Source organism: Musa acuminata, chromosome BXJ2-1, assembly GCF_036884655.1.
Source record: "Musa acuminata AAA Group cultivar baxijiao chromosome BXJ2-1, Cavendish_Baxijiao_AAA, whole genome shotgun sequence".
NCBI lineage: Eukaryota > Viridiplantae > Streptophyta > Magnoliopsida > Zingiberales > Musaceae > Musa > Musa acuminata.
In genome coordinates this window covers 29,272,953-29,295,009 of record NC_088338.1, presented here as the reverse complement: position 1 = coordinate 29,295,009, position 22,057 = coordinate 29,272,953, and the positions used below count along the sequence as shown (strand labels likewise).

General features: G+C 42.4%; 1 non-coding gene and 1 pseudogene across 1 annotated transcript; one reads left to right on the top strand and one right to left on the bottom strand.

Annotated features, from left to right (window-relative positions):
• The first annotated feature begins 3,191 nt into the window (after window positions 1-3,191).
• On the top strand, window positions 3,192-4,050 carry LOC135598155 (uncharacterized; annotated as a pseudogene).
• Window positions 4,051-4,097: 47 nt separating this feature from the next.
• LOC135599574 (5.8S ribosomal RNA) lies at window positions 4,098-4,253 on the bottom strand. Its single transcript, XR_010481927.1, has one exon. It is a non-coding gene; the product is annotated as a 5.8S ribosomal RNA (ribosomal RNA).
• Between the last annotated feature and the right edge of the window lie 17,804 nt (window positions 4,254-22,057).

The window sequence follows — 22,057 nt, the reverse complement described above, 5'->3', positions numbered from 1 at the left end:
AATTTCGTAGAGATTTGGATAGAAACAATATAGTACCAAGATCAAACAACAGTGCTATGCGGCTGAAATTTTACAGTGTAGATTTTCAAGTATAGCAGATTAGACGTAAAAGATCAATGGTTTATATTGAGAATTTTTTGAGAAAACCAAAGGGAAATCTGCTGTTAGGAAGTTTCAAAGATGTCATAAAAATTTCGTAGAGATTTGGATAGAAAAAACATAGTAGCAAGATCAAATAGACGGTACTATACGGTTGGAATTCTGCAATGTATTTTCCGTCGTAGAGATTAAAACTTTATAATGAAAAGTTTATGCAGCAATATAGGAATAATTTTTTTGGGATTTTCAAATAAGGATAACTAAATTGCAGCAGCAGTAAGGTAGAAAACCAGAACCTGTTGCAATTCACGGGGAGATCAAAGGATGATCCGTGGTGGTGGAGATGACGGCGGAATTTGGCAACGATCTCTTAAGCAATTGTGGGAATTGCTTTGGGCGGTTGTGGAGGGTTGATGGATGGCAGTGGAAGGGCAGGGAGATGCCAAGAACGCTGCTCTGATACCAGGTGTTAGAACCTTTGCAGATTCTAAACTTGGGGTTGATCTCTTTAGGGGATCGGCCTCCTTGGAACTCTATAGGGTTTCCTCCCTCCAAGTTGCTGCTCAAAGGCTGCAGAAAAGATTCATCTATTGCTTATCAAAAGAGGTCGAATACATAACTATTTATAGGGCTTCTAAACCCTAACTCCTAATAGGACTCTTACTTAAGACTCCTACTTCTAAACAACTCCTAATATGACTCATACTCAAGACTCCTACTTCTAACCAACTCCTAATAGGACTCCTACTCAAGACTCCTATTCCATTACAACTCCTAATTCTTCTATAAGAAAAAACCTCCTACATGAATGCCCCTCTCAATTAGGACTCTCCTAGCTAGAGTCCTAACAGAATGTCCCTCTCAATTAGGACTCTCCTAGCTAGAGTCCTAACAGTTTTACATGAATGTCCCTCTCAATTAGGACTCTCCAAGCTAGGGTCCTAATAGCCAGGCGGTGCAACCGCCCCAGTTAGGAGGTGCAACCGCCTGATCCCGGAATTCCGGGAATTGACAATTTTGAGCTCCAAATTTGAACTGGGTTGGGGCCTATAAATACCCCACCCATTCAGCACTGAAAGGAAGGAACTTACACTCGAAATCTTGATATCTTTCTGTGATTCTTAGAGCTCAAAACTGTTGTAAAGGCCAAAAGTTCTCCTCCTTCTGTTCTTCAAAGGTTGAGTTGTAAAGAGAGGATAGAAAACTTCTGTAAGGGTTGTCTCCTAAGCCTGTCAAAAGGAGTGAATCTGTAAAAGGATGGTTGACCTTCGCCTATTGAAGGAAGGCCTCTAGTTGACGTCGGTGACCTCGTCGGTGGAGGAAGCGAAAAGTGGAGTAGGTCCAGATTGACTGAACCACTCTAAATCTCGGTTTGCATTTCCTTTGAGCATTTTACCTTCACTACAAACTTCTTAATAGCTTACTGCCTTCTGCGATTTTACGAACAAGTTTCTAAGTTCAGAACTTTCCGAATCTGCGTTTAGACGTAAATCGTTTTTCTGTACGATCATCATATTTCAGTTTACGTTTATGTTTTGATTTAAATCATAACTGTTTACTGCCTTCTGCGATCTTACGAACAAGTTTCTAAGTTCAGAACTTTCCAAATCTGCGTTTAGACGTAAATCGACTTTTATCGTACGAACATCGCATTTCAGTTTGCGCTTGTATTCTACTTTCCATCATAAATTGCAAACTGCCTTCATAGATCTATTTTAACATCTTCTCGCTTAATCTCAAGTTAAAGTAATCTTAGAATCGGCTTACATATCGTAATCATTTTTATCGAACGAACGCAGCTTTCGTTTTAATCGCTGAAAAATTTTTGCTGTACTAATTCACCCCCCCCCCCCCTCTTAGTGCTCTTGATCCTAACAGATGAGTCAAGTGAATTATTATAGAGATAATAATTCATTTAGTTAGAAGGAGTTCTGATGGGTATGACTCACGGCCAGCTCGATATTAGGCCTAGAGGATCACACACATATGGTAGGCATTGCGATGATTAGAGGTTCGGATATGAGATATCCGACGGAGCCCTTGTCTTATTGGATGCAGATCCAATACCCACTAGGGGAGGACCCATTAGGTTTTGACAGGGGACCTCTATAAATAGGAGGGATTCAGAGCCTCATAGGCTAGAGTCTTTGCCCACCTTTCCTATTCTCCTCTCCCTCTCCACCTCAGAGCAGGCTTAGAGTTTTGAGGAGCGTCGTCGCAACCCTGCTGTGTGGATCACCGCTAGAGAGGAGGACGCTTGACCTCCTTCACCCTCTCCTAAGGATCTGCAAGGAAATAGGGATATACGATCTCCCTAGGTAACACAATCTACTCTATACGCAGTTTTAAGTTTCGCGGATTTTGCGCACTAATCTTTGCACGACGACGAAGATTTTGTTTGGGAATCAGGGATTTTTTTTTCTTGTTCTTCCGCTGCGCATATGATGTCGCCCCCAAGATTTACCAACAGTTGATTCGGTAGGTTAGTTGTTACACACTTAGTGGATTTCGACTTCCATGACCACCATCCTGCTATCTTAATTGACCAACACCCTTTTTGGTGTCTGGATTAGCGCACAGTTGGGCACCGTAACCTGACTTCCGGTTCATCCCGCATCGCCAGTTCTGCTTACCAAAAATGGCCCACTTGGAGCTCTCGATTCCGTGATGCGGCTCAATGAAGCAGCCACGCCGTCCTACCTATTTAAAGTTTGAGAATAGGTCGAGGGCGTTACGCCCCCGATGCCTCTAATCATTGGCTTTACCTGATAGAACTCGCACATGGGCTCCAGCTATCCTGAGGGAAACTTCGGAGGGAACCAGCTACTAGATGGTTCGATTAGTCTTTCGCCCCTATACCCAAGTCAGATGAACGATTTGCACGTCAGTATCGCTTCGGGCCTCCACTAGAGTTTCCTCTGGCTTCGCCTTGCTCAGGCATAGTTCACCATCTTTCGGGTCCCAACATGCATGCTCCAACTCGAACCCTTTATAGAAGATCGGGGTCAGCCGGCGGTGCAACCCCTCGAGAGGGTTCCCGCCCATTAGCTTCCTTGTACCTTCCGGGTTTCCGCACCCGTCGACTCGCACGCATGTCAGACTCCTTGGTCCGTGTTTCAAGACGGGTCGAATGGGGAGCCCATTGGCCGATGCCTAGGTCACGTGTGTACCCCGTGGGGCACGCCGATGGCGCACGTCATGTCGTCGACCGCATCGACGGTATCCCCTCGAACGAATGATCCGTCCGGGCTTTCGCCGTCGTTGTAGCCCGCATCGATCCGCACCCCGAGCCGAGCGGCGGACCGGCTAACCGCCATTCCACATCCGACCGAGGTGCATCAACGGCCCCCATCCGCTTCCTTCCCCATAATTTCAAGCACTCTTTGACTCTCTTTTCAAAGCCCTTTTCATCTTTCCCTCATGGTACTTGTTCGCTATCGGTCTCTCGCCCATATTTAGCCTAGGACGGAATTTACCGCTCGATTGGGGTTACATTCCCAAATAACCCGACTCTTCGATAGTGCCTCGTGGTGTGATAGGGTCCGAGCCGGATGGGGCTCTCACCCTCCCCGGCACCCCTTTCCAGGGGACTTGGGCTCGGTTCGTCGCTAAGGACGCGGACGCTTCTCAAGACTACAATTCAAACAACGCAGCTGCCTGATTCTCAAGCTGGGCTGATCCCAGTTCGCTCACCGTTACTAAGGGAATCCTTGTAAGTTTCTTCTCCTCCACTAATTTATATGCTTAAATTCAGCGTGTAGCCCCACTTGACCTGGGGTCGCGGTCCATGGCATCGACTCGCACCACGACTTGGGTCCTCGAGGCCTCGCCCGGGTCCCGAAGGCACGATGTACGGCTCGCATAAGGCATCCACCATGCATCATGTTCGACAACCACCGACGGCCCGCTCTTCGGCCAACCGCACCTTTCGGCATGGGGGGCCATCCTCCACGTTCGCCCCCTCCCCCCAAGGGGGCAACAACGAAGCGTCGAAAGCATGACGCCCAAGCAGGCATGCCCTTAGCCGGATGGCCTCGGGCATAACTTGCATTTAAAGACTCAATGGTTCACAGGATTCTACAATTCACACCAGGTATCACATTTTGCTACGTTCTTCATCGATGCGAGAGCCGAGATATCCGTTGCCGAGAGTCATCCAATGGGGTCACCATCCGAATTGTAGCCTCCTGCATGTAGCGAGGCCCTCCGACTTCGATGTTCATGTTCCTTGGCGCTATCCGTGCCGGGGTTGGTAGTTCATCCCCTCGGTCGTCCCACCCGAGGGCGAACCGACATTCAGGGTGTTGTCGGGACGAGCCCGATGAGCAATCGTTGATGCATTCACGGTCGTCCTCATCAGTGGGTCTCGATAATGATCCTTCCGCAGGTTCACCTACGGAAACCTTGTTACGACTTCTCCTTCCTCTAAATGATAAGGTTTAGTGGACTTCTCGCGACGTCGCTGGCGGCGAACCGCCCCCGTCGCCTCGATCCGAACACTTCACCGGACCATTCAATTGGTAGGAGCGATGGGCGGTGTGTACAAAGGGCAGGGACGTACTCAATGCGAGCTGATGACTCGCGCTTACTAGGATTTTTTTTTTTGGGTAAGTCGCTTACTAGGAATTCCTTGTTGACGACCAACAATTGCAATGATCTATCCCCATCACGATGAAATTTTTAAAGATTACCCGGGCCTGTCGACCAAGGCTATAGACTCGTTGAATACATCAATATAGCGCGCGTGCGGCCCAAAACATTTAAGGGCATCATAGACTTGTTATTGCCTCAAACTTCCGTGGCCTAAACGGCCATAGTCCCTCTAAGAAGCTGGCCGCAGAGGGATGCCTCCGCGTAGCTAGTTAGCAGGCTGAGGTCTCGTTCGTTATCAGAATTAACCAGACAAATCGCTCCACCAACTAAGAACGACCATGCACCATGTTATAACCCTTGCAGATTCTAAACTTGGGGTTGATATATTTAGGGGATCGGCCTCCTTGGAACTCTATAGGGGTTCCTCCCTCCAAGTTGCTGCTCAAAGGCTGCAGAAAAGATTCATTTATTGCTTATCAAAAGAGGAGGAATACATGGCTATTTATAGGGTTTCTAAACCCTAACGCATAATAGGACTCCTACTTCTAACCAACTCCTAATAGGACTTCTATTCAAGACTCATATTCCTTTACAACTCCTAATTCATCTGTAAGAAACAACCTCCTAACCCTAGCTGGCCTCTTCACCTCTTTAAAAGGGGTTGGCTTAGGTAGGTTTTACATGAATGTCCCTCTCAATTAGGACTCTCCTAGCTAACGTCCTAACAAACCCGCCCTCTTCAAATCAGCCTTGTCCTCGAGGTTGACGATTCATGAATTTTGGGAATTTGATCTTCAAGTCGTCATAGTTCTCCCAAGTGGCATCATCTATTGGTAGGTTCACCCACTGTATTAGCACTTTAGTAGTGGGTAATCATCATCGAGTCAAGATCCGTCGATCAATAATGGCACTTGGCTGGGTTTGGAGTTCTCCTTGGATAGTCATATTTGGTGGGTGGCTTTGGGCTGTCTCTAAGCACCTATTTACAACTTTTGTCTGGCCGTTGATTTGTGGGTGATATGCCATACTACTTTTCAATTTAGTACCCTGTATAGGGAATAACTTTGTCCAAAATCTGCTCGTGAAGATGCAAGTAGAATTTATCATAAGCACAATGCGTCCCTTATAGTGTAATTCTTTTGAGTCCTAATTGTAACGAGCCATGGAGCGTGGGGCTTCCTCCAATTTTTTTATAATCTTACTAGTCTCTGAATCTTCCTACCATTCCATCTTAATATCCTCAAGGAAGTCGCTGGTCGGAAGTGAAATGGCCGAAACTTCAGCTTGCTCGGGTAGTTACGAAAGCGCATCTGCAAGAACATTCTCTTTCCCCTTTTTGTAAGTTATTTCATAATCAAATCCAAGAAGTTTTGTTACCCATTTTTGCTGCTCAGGGGATGATATCTTTCACTCTAAAAAGTACTTGAGGCTTTTATAGTCGGTTTTAATTTGAAATCGTCGACCAATCAAGTAGGGTCTCCACCTCGTTGCTGCGCGCACAATGGCGAGCATCTCCTTATCATATGTTGACTTATTTTGATGGGAGGGAGATAATTCCTTGCTAGTGTATACGAGTGGTCGACCATCTTGCATGAGAATGGCTCCAATTCCGACTCCAGATGCGTCGGCCTCAATAATGAAGGGTCGATTGAAATCTGGTAGTGTTAGCACCAACGTCGTCGTCATGGCTGCCTTAAGTTTGTCGAAGGCAGCGGAGGCTCTGTTTAGCAATTGGAAGACATCTTTTTCCAGAAAGAAAGTAAGTGGTGCATTGATCTTTCCATAGTTTTTCATGAACTTACGATAGTATCCTGTTAAACCAAGAAAGCCATGTAGCAATTTTATGTTCCTCGGGGTAGGCCACTTTTGCATTGCTTCAATTTTGAAGGGGTCCACTATCACACCTTCCTCTGATATGATATGCCCAAGATATTCCACCTTGTGTTGAAGAAAGCAAAAATTCATAGTGTTAGAACCCGGATGTCTTCAATTTTATGTTCACACGTTGTTGAAGAAAGCACCAACGTCGTTGTGTGTTCAAAAGGTGGTTTTCGGTATGTCTTCTTCGCATACTCATATTTGATGATACCCAGATCAAAGGTCCAGCTTTGTGTTAGAACCCTTGCAGATTCTAAACTTGGGGTTGATCTCTTTAGGGGATCGGCTTCCTTGGAACTCTATAGGGGTTCCTCCCTCCAAGTTGCTGCTCAAAAGCTGCAGAAAAGTTTCATCTATTGCTTATGAAAAGAGAAGGAATACATGGCTATTTATAGGGCTTCTAAACCCTAACTCCTAATAGGACTCCTACTTAAGACTTTTACTTCTAACCAACTCCTAATAGGACTCCTAGTCAAGACTCCTATTCCCTTACAACTCCTAATTCTTCTCTAAGAAAAAACCTCCTACATGAATGCCCCACTCAATTAGGACTCTCCTAGCTAGAGTCCTAACAGAATGTCCCTGTCAATTAGGACTCTCCTAGCTAGAGTCCTAACAATTTTACATGAATGTCCCTCTCAATTAGGATTGTCTAAGCTAGAGTCCTAACAGACCCGCCCTCTTCAAATCAGCCTTGTCCTCGAGGCTGATGATTCGTGAATTCTGGGAATTTGATCTTCAAGTCGTCATAGTTCTCCCAAGTGGCATCTTCTATTGGTAGATTCGCCCACTGTATTAGCACTTCATTAGTGGGTCATCGTCGTCGAGTCACGATCCGTCGATTAATAATGGCACTTGGCTGGGTCTGGAGTTCTCTTTGGGTTGTCAAATTTGGTGGGTGGCTTTGGGCTGTCTCGAAGCACCTATTTAAAACTTCCGTTTGGCTGTTGGTTTGTAGGTGATATATCATACTCCATTTCAATTTAGTACCCTACATATGGAATAACCTTGTCCAAAATCTGCTCTTGAAGATGCAAATGGAATTTGTCACAAGCACAATGCGTCCCTTATAGCATAATTCTTTTGAGACCCTATTGTCATGAGCTACGGAGCTTGGTGCTTCCTCCAATTTTTTTATAATCTTACTAGTCTCTGAATCTTCCTGCCATTCCATCTTAATATCCTCAAAGAAGTCGCTGGTCGGAAGTGAAATGGCCAAAACTTCAGCTTGCTCGGGTAGCTGCGAAAGCGCATCTGCAAGAACATTCTCTTTCCCCTTTTTGTAAGTTATTTCATAATCAAATCCAAAAAGTTTTATTACCCAGTTTTGCTGCTCAAGGGATGATATCTTTCGCTCCAAAAAGTACTTGAGGCTTTTATTGTCGGTTTTAATTTGAAATCGTCGACCAATCAAGTAGGTTCTCCACCTCGTCGCTAGTGTATGCGAGTGGTCGACCATCTTGCATGAGAATTGCTCCAATTCTGACTCCAGATGCGTCGGCCTCAATAATGAAGGGTCGGTTGAAATCTAGTTGTGTTAGCACCGGCATCATCGTCATGGCTGCCTTAAGTTTGTCGAAGGCAGCGGAGGCTCTGTCCAACCATTGGAAGATATCTTTTTTCAGAAAGAAAGTAAGTGGTGCACTGATCTCTCCAGAGTTTTTCACGAACTTGCAATAGTAGCCTATTAAACCCAAAAAGCCATGTAGCAATTTTATGTTCCTCGGGGTCAGCCAGTTTTGCATTGCTCCAATTTTGAAGGGGTCTACTACCACACCTTCCTCTGATATGATATGCCCAAGATATTCCACCTTCTTATGAAGAAAGCAAAAATTCATAGTGGTTGTTGTGTGTTCAAAAGGTGGTTTTCGGTATGTCTTCTTCGCATACTCGTATTTGATGATACCCGGATCGAAGGTCCAGATTTGTGAAGATTTGTGCTCCCTTAGCAACTCATCTACTATTGGAATAGGGTATTTATCCTTGATGGTTATGCCATTGAGAGCTCGGTAATCAACACATAATCGCCATATTCCATCCTTCTTTCGTATGAGGAGCACCGATGAAGAGTAGGGGCTGCAACATGGTCGAATAACTCCTATTTTGAGCATCTCTTTTACAACTGTTTCTATTTCATCCTTCTGGAGGTGTGGATATTGATATGGTTGAGCATTTGCTGGATATTTGCCTGGAAGAATTATTATACAATGATAATGCCGATGGGTAAGAGGTAGGTTGCGCGGTTCGTCAAATATATCTGAAAATTCAGCAAGCAAAGGAAGTAGATTTGGATCTTCAAATTTTGTTGGCTCTCCCTTAGTTTGTTGCTCAAGTTGTACCAAAAATCTGCAGCATGCTTTATGCAAAACGTTCTCCATTTGTTGTGTGCAAATCGTCGTTACGTCGCCCTCACGTTTCCCGTGCAGTATCACCTGTTTCTCCTTGCTTAAAATTTTATAATTAGTTGTATAAAATTCCAAGAAATATCACCTAATGTCATCAACCATTTAATTCTGAGTATGGCCTCATGATCATCAAGAGGGAGGAGAAAGAAATCTGCAATTATCTCTTGGTCCTGCAACAACAGTTTCACCTGCGGGCACCTATGATCACACTCAAAATCCTTCCGTTGGCGACCTTAACGACAAACCTGCTGCAATTCTCAATAGGTAAGTTCATATAGACAGCAACCTTACTATTTAGGAAGTTATTAGTGCTGCCCGTGTCGATGAGAACAGTGATCGGTTGTTGTTTGAGAAGGCCTCCAACTTTCATCGTTTGTGGGATTGAGTAGCCAACTAGTGTATGTACCGTAACTTTGGTCGGTTGTGGCTCTTCTTCTACATCTTCTTCTTCCTGTTTAAGGCTCTCTTTTGGATGTTCAATGACCTCTTCTTCTATCGGTTCAATCATAAGAAGTCCCCCGTTACTACAGCGATGCTCACGGCTCCATGGCTCGTCACAATGCCGACATAACCCCTTCGCATATCGCTCCCGAAGCTCTTCTCTTGTTAACCTCTTTGGTGTAGGGACTTGGTCGATAGTAGGGGGAGCTAAGGGCTTCAATATTACTGGTTGAGGAGCGACCCTAGTCCTCCGAGCTTCATGGTTCAATTGCTCCTCTTGATGTCGTGCGAAAGAGATGGCTGCCATAAGCGTATACGGTTGTCGCGCTTTAACTTCTCCTCGGATCTCCGGCTTCAAGCCCTCAATGATGGTTCTCAATAGCTGTTTTTGAGACCAATCATGCATTTGATTAGATAACCTTTCAAACCTGGTTTGGTACTCCTGAATGGTAGAGGTTTGTCGGATCTTTGCTAGTTGTCCGTCAATATTCTCGTAATCGGTTGGTCTGATGCGGATCAGCAGTCCTTCTTTGAATTATCGCCATGAAAGGACTCCATAAGTATGTTCAAACTAGTCAAACCACTGTATAGCATCCCCTTCAAGATATATAGCTGCAATTTTCACTATAGATGCATCCACGATTTTATGGTACCGAAAATATCGCTCCGCGCACGAGATCCAACCAATTGGGTCTCCTTCTTCCCATCTAGGGATGTCCACTCTCATGCATGGATAGTTGGGGTTGGTCATAGAGCTTCCCCTCTCTTGGAAGTCATATCTTTGGGCTTGGTGAGATTGGGCAAAGCTCTCTCCTTGATATGATTTCTTCGGGCTTAGTGGTCGGCCCAATCTGAGTTCGGTAAAGAGCGTCCGAATCTTATCCTACATTCGCGCCTCCAAGGCTTCGAATTTAGCATTGATTGCCTCCTTAGATGCCATAGTATATGCCTCCAAATCTATGATGTTAAGATCTCTCTTTTGTTGTTAGGTTAAAGGCATGTATAGGTTGAGAGAAGTGATGGTCGAAAGGGTTGTGTTAGGATCGGAGCGGCACTAAGAGGGGGGGGTGAATTAGTGCAGCGGATTAAAACTTCAGTTTTGGACAAATCTTTCGTACGATAAAAATAATGTTTCGTTTGAAACCATTTCGATTGCGTTGAAAGCGTACGTAATAAGATGAGGGCAATGAACATAGCAAAGTAAAGGTTTGCAGAAAGATAAATGCATAAACATAAACGCAAACCAGAGATTACGCCGATTTTAAAGTGGTTCGGTCAAATGACCTACATCCACTTGCGAGGCCCCTCTTCGATGAGGCTTCCACCTTCCACTAGCAAATCTCTTGAAAGTGAAGGGTGAATACCCCTCTTACAACTTTTACAAGCGGTTCACTCTCTTACAGATTTTCAACAAGAAAGAAGGAGGTGAACACTAGCAAATTGAAAACAAGACAAGCTAATACTTTTCTAAGGCTTTTCTCTCAAACACTTGCTGCTCAAAAAGTTGTTATCTCAGCTGAGATTTGAGGGGTATTTATAGGCCTCAAGAGGATTCAAATTTGGGCTTCAAAATTTGAATTCTCTTTGGGTTCCCGCTATTGGCGGTGCCACCGCCCAACGCTCGGGTGCTGGAAGGTGCAACCGCCCAGCCAAGGAGGTGTCACCGCCCAGCTCTCGGGTGCTGGGCGGTGCCACCGCCTGGCTCTTATCAGCTCACTGGTTGGGCTCCAAACTTGGTCCAAACCAGTCCGAACTCGGGCCCAATTGGCCCCTACTTGGGTTATAGGATTAACACCTAATCCTAACCCTAATTAACGTGCTAACTATGAATTTAAAGACATTTTCTAAGCTATTATAAAGTCTGCAAGTCAAGACTTCTTTCGACGAGCTTCCGGCGAACTTCCGGTGGTCTTCTGACAAACGCTCGGAAACCATTCTGTGGACTCCCGGCAAGCTCGTAGACTTCACGATTTGATCTCGGCAAGTTCCAACGAGTTTCTTTGGCAAGCTCCGATCTTTCTCGGTGAGCTCCGTGAACTTCTGACGAACCTTTTGGCGAGCTTCCGAAAAACCCTTCGGCAAGCTCCCTACTCATTCTCGGCTAGTTCCGGTAGCATTCCCGACGAGCCTTCGGACTTCCATCGAACTCTTGAACTCCCAACGAATCCTTCGTGCTTGACTCCGGCACTTTGTTTCGCTTTATGTCTTCATCGTTATCGTAGTTAATCCTGCACACACAAGCCAAAACTCTACTCCGATCTAGACAATTATTACAACGCGAATTAACATTCTGTTGCCCGGCACGTCATTGGTTGGCGCTTCGTCCGATTCTTCGATGCATCGTCCTCTCTTGCGGCTTGTTGCCCAATCGGCGGTTGACCTCCGCAACCCCGATATCCTTGGCGCAATTCCACTCTCCTTGGCCCGATGCCTGAAGTCCGAAGCCTTCTGCCGTCCAATACCCTAACGTGATCTCCTCCGGCACAACGTCAATTCCTCCTGCGTTAACTGTCTAATCCTGATCGAGTAGACCTGCATCACTCAAAATACAGTTAAACATCTAAACACAATCAATTAGGTGTTTAATTAGAGTTAGGATTAGGTGTTAATCCTATAACCCAAGTAGGGGCTAATTGGGCCTGAGTTCGGACTGGTTTGAGCCAAGTTTGGAGCTCAACCAATGAGCTGATTTGGCCTAGGCGGTGGCACCGCCTAGACTGGCGGTGGCACTGCCCAGCACCTGAGAGCTGGGCGGTGACACCTCCTGGGCTGGGCGGTTGCACCGTCCAGCACCCGAGCGCTGGGCGATGGCACCGCCTGATTGGGCGGTGGCACCTCCAGCACCGGGAACCCTAAGAGAATTCAAATTTTGGAGCCCAAAATTTGAATCCTCTTGAGGCCTATAAATACCCCTCAAATCTCAGCTGAGGTTACAACTTTTGAGAAGCATTTTGATTGAGAGAAAAGTCTTAGAAAGTCTTAGCAAGTCTTGTTTTCAATTTGCTAGAGAGTTCTCCTCCTTCTTTCCTATTGAAAATTTGTAAGAGGTTGAACTGCTTGTAAAAGGTTGTAAGAGGGGTGTTTACCCTTCCATTTCAAGAGATTTGCTAGTGGAAGGTGGGAGCCTCATCGAAGAGGGGCATCGCAAGTGGAGTAGGTCATTTGACCGAACCACTCTAAAAATCGGCGTAATCTCTGGTTTGCATTTTATTATTGTCATTTACATTACTGCAAATCTTCTTATTGCTTTAGTTCCTTATTACCCTTGCTGCGCAACTTTAAGAATATGCTTTCAAGTTAAACTTTTCAAGTTCCGTTCTTATCGTACAAAAGATTTTGTTAAAATCGAAGTTTTAATCCGCTGCACTAATTCACCCCCCCCTCTTAGTGCCGCTCCGATCCTAACATATTGCTTACTTCATATTGACTCGTAAAGACACATGTACGTTTTATTGTTCCGCGTGTGCTTCCGATATATGCTATTCATTTTTTTTTTGTAAGTAAAAGTAAATTGATTATGTGTAAAGTTTCTACAAATAGCTTTGTCTATACAAGTCATAGACAAAGTCAGGTAACTCATTGAGTACACATGCTGTAGACTTTAACTCCTAACTGTAGCGAACATGTTAAGATGTGCCAAGACTACCAGTGGTTACAGCATTTAACATCATTGCCAAGATCTATAGCTAATAGTAAAATTGAATTTGACAAAAAATATCTCTTTCTCTTCGTGTAAAGTGCTCCATTTTGAGATTGTGCTCCATGCATGATCTTGAGTCTCTAATAATCTCTGTCAAGAGCTGAGCATTGTTTGTGTGTTGATACTCAAAGATTCTGCTACATCTCTCCTTCCATATCCACCAAATTGCACATCTGAAAGTAACCTTTGTCAATTGTGTAAGAGGTCCTTTTCTTGAGAAACTTTGTATGAGGTCGCCTAATTCTTGATGCAAGTTTGGTTGCGGCAACCTATTGAGTTCAAATCGCTGGAGAATCTCCTTCCATATCCATTTAGTATATTCACAAGCAAAATAGAGGTGGTCAATAGTTTCTTCTTGTTGCAAACAAAGGGAGCATCGATTAACATGACAGATACCTCTTCTTTTAATATTATCTATTGTCGGTAGTTTATTAAGAAGGGCCTGCCATGTACATAGGGAATGTCTCTGTGATCCCGGTTTATCCCATGTCCAACTGCTTGGGATCCACTTGTTATTTTTTTGCCTGATTTGATTACAAACGGATGTGACACTAAATTTACCATTGTCATGAGGCCAAATAAGTGTATCTGAAGAGTTGTTCCTGATTGGAATAGCTTTGATAGTTGGCCAAAGTGATATCATTTCAGGAGAAATTGGATTAGGAAGACACCAGGTACCTTTAGCAATGAACTCAGAAACCTTCCAATCTTTGGGAGCCCCAAGGTCTTTTCGTATTCTGTCACCATATAATTGAAATATACTCTTCCCATTTATCCAAGGATCGTACCATATATTAGTACTAGTTCCAGAAGAGATTGCATAAGAAATGTGTTTGATTAGCCAATTCCTTGCCTTTAAAATTCCTTTCTAAGTTGTAGAGTGATATGTTATTGTTGAAATTTCCCAAATTGATTCCTTTGTAAGATACCTAGCAGAAACCCATTGTGACCATAAGGAACATTTATTTTGCAAAAGATCCCAAAATTGTTGTACCAAATATGCTTTATTCCAATCTCTAATATTTCTCAAGTTCAGCCCTCCTTCATCTTTCGGTTTACAGATGTTGTCCCAATTTACCATATGCATTGCCTTATCATTTGTACCATTCCAGAAGAAGTTCATTAATAGCCGTTCAATATCTTGAATAAGTCCAACAGACAAAAGAAAAGCATTAGACCAATATATAGAGTACGAGTACAACATCGAACGGGTGAGTTCAAGTCGTCCTGCTTTTGATAGAAGCCTATTTTTCCAAGAAGAAATTATATTCTTTATTTTTTATAGGATAGGCTCACAGTGGGTTTTATGAATGCCAGTGGATATGAGTGGGAGACCCAGATAAGGAACTGGCAGACTTCCCTCATTAACCCCCAGAGTGTGTGTAATAAAGTCCTTGTCCTCAATGCAAGGACTCATATAGATTTTACTTTTCGTATGATTTAACTGAAGGCCAGAAACTATACCAAAGTCATTTAGAATAGTAGATAGGTTCCTCACTGAAGTTGGATCATTCTAGAGAAATATAAGTAAATCATCTGCAAATGTTATGTGTGATATGTGAATAGAACCAGCATTTGGTACCTTAATACCGCCATTCAAGACTGCTTGTTCCAACATACAGCTAAGTCCTTCCATTGCAATAGTAAAAAGATATGGAGAAAGTGGATCACCTTGTCGGATGCCATTCGTGCTCCCAAAAAAACCAATAGGTGAGCCATTAAAAAGTATCCAAAACTTTGGAGTTTCCAAGCAACTTTGAATCCAATTTACCCATTTCTGTGGGAAGTTCATATCGATGAGAATCTTATAGATAAAACTCCTATTAACTGAATCAAAGGCTTTCCGTAAATCAGCTTTAAAACATATTTTTGTCCCTCTCGCATTTGAGTGCAGGTCCTTTATCAAGTCATTAGCAAGCAGAATATTATGATGTATACTTCTCCCTTTGATGAAAGCTGCCTGATTTGGACTAATGATCTTGTGTATTACCTTTTGCATTCTATTTGCCAACACTTTGGAGATGATCTTGTAAATAAAGTTGCATAATGATATGGGTCGATAGTTTTCTAGTGAATCAGCCCCTGCATTCTTGGGAATTAAAGAAATAAAAGTGCAGTTCATCTCTCTAAGAATACGACCTGAAGAGAAAAAATGTTGGCAAGCCTTAATCACATCATTTCCAATAATAGACCATGCAGTTTGGTAAAATTCAGCTGGAAATCCATCTGGACCAGGGCTTTTATCCTTCGGTGACTTAAAGACAACTCTTACAATTTCATCATCTGTAACTAGGGCACTAAGGATTGAAATGTCATCTGAATCAAGCTTTCTAGTTGGCTCCACATGAATGTTATTAGGTTGCACCACTTGATTGAGTAAGGAATAAAAAAATTGCTCAGTGTATGCTTTAACTTCATCTAAATTTTCAATAAGATTATCATGTTTGTCTTTGCATTTTCTGATGCGATTAACGGCCCTTCGAGTAGCAATGGATGCATAGAAAAACTTAGTATTGGAATCTCCTAGAGTTAGCCAATGCTATCGAGACTTCTGCTTTGCAAAACTTTCCTCCTGCTTTAAGGCTTGCATGAAGTTACTTCTGGCTTATGTCTCTTTGTAGATAAGATTCTCATCTTGGGGCTGAAGTTGTAGCTCATATTGTATCGCCATTAGTTCCTTTCTGTAAATTTGAACCCGAGTAGTAATATTTCCAAAGGTGTTTGTATTCCACTCCTTTAGTGCCGCTTTGTAAACTTTGAGCTTTTGGCATAAGATGTAAAGTGGCGAACCATGTATATTAATATTCCAAGCCAATCTGATAATATCAAGGAACTGATGATGAGTACTCCACATGTTAAAGAATCTAAATGGTTTCTTGCCTCTAGGTGTTGCTTTCTCTACGTGTATATACATTAAGGAATGATCAGAAAACAATGGTGCATCATACTCAAGAAGTGAATCAGGGTATACTGTTAACCATTCTTGGTTAATCAAACATCTATCTAGTCGAGCCATTATTTTTCTGTTACCATCGCCTTGATTACTCCAGGAGAGCCAATTGCCCACAGATTTCATATCAATCAATGCGGCAATGTCTATATAATCATTAAATCTTTGAAGCTGACTTTCAGAATGTTGTCTACCCCTCACTTTTTCATTTGTGTATCGAACAGTATTAAAGTCACCAAGAACAATCCACGGCATATTAAGATAGTTATTTGTAATGTTAGTCAGATCGATCCAAAGTGTATTTCTTTCTTGCATATTATTTGAAGCATATATACCAATAAAATTGAATTGACAGCCATTCTTTTTGTCCTCCACCTTAAGATGAATGAATTGATCGGTAGCAGAAATAAACCAAGCATTAATGGAGTTAGGATGCCATAAGACTCATATTCTACCAAATGTTTTACTAGAGTCATTGGTAAACAGTTCTGCATCCGACCATATTAAATTCTTTTTAGCAAGAACGAGTGATTTTTTAATTTTTGTTTCTACGAGAATAGCAATATCACATGCGGTAGACTTGATTATTCTGTTGAGCTCCCGACATTTTTCAGGCTTATTAAGTCCACAAACATTCCAGCAAATTATCTTCATCAGAAAAAGAAAATAAGGTATTCATTCTACGACTTTGAATGGATAGTACCATTCTTTTTCTTATCCTTAGGTTTTGTATTTTCCTCCCGCACAATATCTTTACCTTTTAAGGCTTTATTTCTATATTTATCCACTTCATCCACAGCTATCAAATTTTTAAACTTTATACCTTGAGTCAAATAGTCTGATTGTTGAGGCGCAATATCCTGGTTAGTATGATTTATTGATGCATGAGATAGTCGAGGCAGAATATCCTTACTAACAAGGTTTGTTGGGGCCTGTGTTTGTTGTGGCAGAATACCCTTGTTGGCGATGTTTGTTGGTGCTTGAGTTTGTTGAGTCACAATGTCTTGGTTGGCATGTTGAGTAGATATTGGAATTCCTGTTGTGGATGGATCCGGTAATATAATAAGAGATGAAGTTTCCAACTTCTGCTTCTCCTGTCCATGAGTACCATGGGCTGTTGTGGAAAGCTCCGACATAATAGGGAGAGATAAAGTTCCTGATTTGTCTTGTCTATGGTGCTATCCCTGTGAGTCAAAATGCTCACACGTCTGCGTCAGCACCGGTTCTACTACCATTAGGGGAGGTTCGCCTTGTTGCTGAGGCATCTGACGTGACCTGTAGATCTTATTAATTGGTTTCGGGGTTTGTTGACAGGCTTCATTTGCATGACCAAAAGATAAGCAACTCTTGCATCGTTGTGGCTTCCAAGAATATGAGACATGTACCTTACGAGTGTTCCCTTCAAGATCACGATAAAAAACCTCATTAGGGAGATCTTCATCAGAGGAAACCAGTACACATGCTCGGGCAAATGTTAATCTCGTCTGCGTAGCTGTTGCTTTATCAATATAGAGTGGCTGTCCCAAAATACTGCATAACTTTACAATAAAACGTCGACTCCAAAGATGTAGAGGGAGACCTTGAAACGATACCTATAAGGGAATAGATTATAGACTGTCTAACTCCAAACGGACATCAGGGGACCAGCGTCATAGAATCATTGGATGGCCACGAATAGTCCAGAACCCTTCAAGGACCCATTACAAATCTTCTTCAGAGTATAGCTTGCAAACAAAGAAACCGTTCTCCAGCATATGAAGGTCAAATGCCGATGTTCCCCATCTAGTTTTTATAAATGACGATAGTGGGAAATAGGATGTTTTGAGACCTACCACATAGCCAACAATCGCTATAGACCATGTCTCAATAAACTCTGCGGAATCATCTATCTCAGACATAGCAATCTTCTTTTCAGCCTGAACTTATGGAGCAAAGAATTCCAAACTGAGGTCCGGGCTTCCAATTGGAGCCTTGAAGAGGCTACTCCATGGTCGAGGTTCATTGGAAATAAGAGCAGGAGGTCGCGATCTAGAGCGCGACCTACTTTGATGCTGCTTCGTCAAAGGAACATCTCGCCGAAAAGAAGGTATTGGACGAGCAACTTGAGAAGAGAGCCTCGCCGTCGAATCTACCCTCTCGCCATCGTCACCAGACCCAGGGACCGTCCCTGCCATGTCCCGACCCCTTTTTTTTTTTTTTTTTTTTTTTTAAAGAAGGAACTCTATATATGCTATTCATTGTTCATACTATCCTTTTGTACTCTGGTTTTTGTGGGATATTGTGAACCTTTACCAGAAATGGTGAAGGGAGTTATGCATAGAGCTTGTGATGCTCTGCCGGCCCTTATGACTTCACTCAGACGTGGGTGGATGGAGCTCCCAAACGTGGGAGACCTCCCAGACGTGGGAGACTTATGTTTGGTGGTCATTTAGAAATGGATGTACCATATTATGTTATGGTCATTTTGAGCTTCTATTTCATATTCGTTCTTTGATATGCTCCGAAATGGTCCATATGCCATTGATATGTTCCGAAATGTTTCATTTGTAATTGATATGCTCTGAAACCTTTCATACGCCTTTGATATACTCCGAAATATTTCATTTGCTATTGTTATGCTCCTAAATGTTCCTATATCATTGATATGCTCCAGAACATCTCATACGCTATTGGTATGCTCCAATTACTCTATGCTCCATTTGTTATGAACCAAATATGTTATGAATGAAATGACATTTGCGGTTCTGTATCTAATGAGATGATATCCTTGAATCTCTTGGATTCTGTCTTGCATTGTGATATCTTGTTTGTTTGAAACTGTCCCTTCTCATGCTATATATGCTTTGTTACTTGTGAGCTGCTTTTAGCTCACTCCGTTGTTATATAAATCTTTCAGGTCAGCTTGTCACTCTTTGAGATGTTTGAATTGGGCTGAGGCAGTGGAGAGCAATTCTGAATTATGGGCAAGTCTTGTTGGTTATTATGTTATTGTTGTATAAGATATTTTATATGTAATGAAACGTTGTATGTAATGAAATGATGTCGATGAACCAAAATGGATATACCTTGTAAAAGTGTTAGAAGATCTCTCTTATTTGAAATTTCAAAATGTTAAGTCTAGTTTACGATGATATGAATTTGTGGTAAATGGTTGGAGTTATGATTGTATAAATTACTTAACTTGTGGATTTATTAATGTTGTTTATGTTTGTTAAGTTGGCTTGGGTTACCATAAATGTGAATAATCGAGTGATGTGATATATGATTATAAATTGCATAGGTTTTATAGATATAAATTTGATAGAATGTTTTTCAGTGTTCTCAAATGTTAGTTTGGATCCTGGATTGGTTTGTGATGAAAATTTAAATATCATGGATATTTTTTGAGGGGCGTGACAGAAAACCCCATCCAGCCCTGTGCCAACCAGGGGGTTCCAGGGTGCAGAGATGGCTGACATTTTGCTCTGCTCACGACTGTCGCCGCGGCACGCAAGAATGGCCCAAAAATAGGCCAAAACGGGCCAAAACTAGACATTTTTGGCTGCGCGAGCGAGCGGCGAGCAGCGGACAGCGAGCGAATCGAGTGGCAGCACCGTCCCTGCAATACGAATGCCCCATCCAGCCCTATGCCACTCTGGGGGTTCTAGGGTGCTGAGATTGCTGACGTTTTGCTCCGCTCACGACGATCATCGCGGCACGCAAGAACTGACACGGGAGTGTCTAATTTGCTACAATCTGCTCATATGGATCATACTGATAATATGATATTTTTTTCAGCCAACAATATTGCTACATAATCTTCAACTCAGCCTACTCAGATAAGACAGCTCATCAGCATATTCCCAGCACAAAGGAATACATTAATGGAGTTGGTTGGCAGCTGTAAAGCTGTATCATGGTACTTTTCTTCATTGCTAAGGAATTCATTAATGGAGTTGGTTGGCAGCTGTAAAGTACTTAATTTCGAAATTTCCTATGCATGAAGGGTTGTTTCATGCACTAGTATTTATTTTGGGGTTTAGGGCTTAGAAAAGGGTTTAGAAACTGAGGATATTGGCAGAAGCTCTCTTGGAGTGCTTTTTGAACTTTGTATCTCTTGGATGCGTCCTTGAGTGGTGAGTCTTTCGCTTTCAGTTCTGTATCCTTGTTTATTATCATTAGGGTGGTGATCTTCTGTATCCCTTTTGATTTTTAAACTTGGTGGTGAGCTATATATCATTTTATCGAAGTTTCTTCAAAAGTGCGTTCCTTGCCTTTTGTTACATTTTCTATCTGAACAACTATTATATCGGTTTTCTTTTGAAATCCATTCTGCAATTTTACCCTCCCGGTATCAGTTTGGTATCAGAGCGAAAGGCTAGAGACCATGGCAAGGCGGAATGGAAAAGATATAGTTGGTGAAGGTAGCGATCACGAAGATGACGCTGAGTGGTTGAGGCTGCAGCTACGAAAATTGCTGCGTAAAATACAAGAAAAAAATGAGATAATCGACGAACTTCAAAGTAGACATAACCAACATGAAAATGAAGCTCGAGAGTTTACTTCTGATGATGATACACCTCTTCCAAGGGAGTCGAGAAGATGTCAGAGAAGAAATGAAGTCCAAGATGAGTGGCAGAATAAATATAATCCCAGATTTGATATTCCAGAATTTGAAGGTAAAATAAATGTTGATGACTTTATCGATTGGCTTAATACAGTAGAAAGAATCTTCGATTTTTCATGAACCACCAGAACAAAAGAAGGTCAAACTTGTGGCACTCAAACTCAGGCGGAATGCATCTTTTTGGTGGGAAAATCTGAAGAAACAAAGAGAACGTGAGGGGAAGAGTAAGATCGTTACATGGGAGAAAATGAAAAGGGAGCTAAAGAGAAAATATTTACCTCATAATTATAGACAAGAGTTCTTTCTCAAAATACATGATTTCAAGCAAAAAGATACTTGTGGAACCGGAAGAGCAAACAATTGCAAGATACTTGGGAGGTCTGAAGTATGAGATTGCTAAAGTTGTTCAGCTACAACTATATTGGTTTTTAAATGATGTGAGCAAGCTGGAATTAAAAGTTGAAAAGCAACAGAAGTTTGAAAAGAGTTTTCGCTATAGCTCAAAAGAAGGCTACACAAAAGGAGGAAGTTCCAAGCCTACTGTCCAAAGCAAGGTGATATCGAAGGTGCAAGAAAAGGGTGAAGAATCTGCTGGCAGCAAAAAAACACCTAATTCTTCTACCCCAAGTGGCCGAAAATGCTTCAAATGTCATGGTTTTGGGCATATCGCATCAGATTGTCCAAATAGGAGGATTGTAACTTTGGTTGAAGATCATAGTGATGGAGGAGAAGATGAAACTGATGACGAACCAAAATACGATGATGATGAGGAAGAGATTACTTATGCTGATCATGGTTTGTCTATTGTATTGCAACGTAGTTTACAAGTGTCATATGTGGCTGACGATGAAAGTTGGGTGAGAAAAAATGTGTTTCACACTAAATGCACTTCTCTTGGCAAAGTATGTTTGGTGATCATCGACAGCGGCAGCTTTGAGAATGTGGTATCTTTAGAGATGATGCAGAAGCTAAAGTTGGATACCATCCCTCATCCACATCCATACCAGTTATGTTGGCTGCAAAAAGGAAATGACATCAATGTAACTAAAAGATGTTTAGTTTCATTTTGTATTGACAAGTATTATAAAGATGAAGTATGGTGTGATGTTGCTCCTATGGATGCTTGTCATTTGCTGTTGGGAAGACCTTGGCATTATGATAGAAGGGTGTTGTATGATGGCTACAAACATACTTATTCTTTTAAGGTGAATGAAAAGAAGATTATTTTAGCTCCCTTACAACCATCTGAAATCACTGCACCAAAGAAGAAAGTTAACGCTTTTATGTCGTATGGTGAATGCAAAGGTGAATTAGGCAAGGGTGGTCATGTTATGGCTTTACTAGTAGTAGAAGAAAATGAACAACACAAGGAGACACCCGTAATC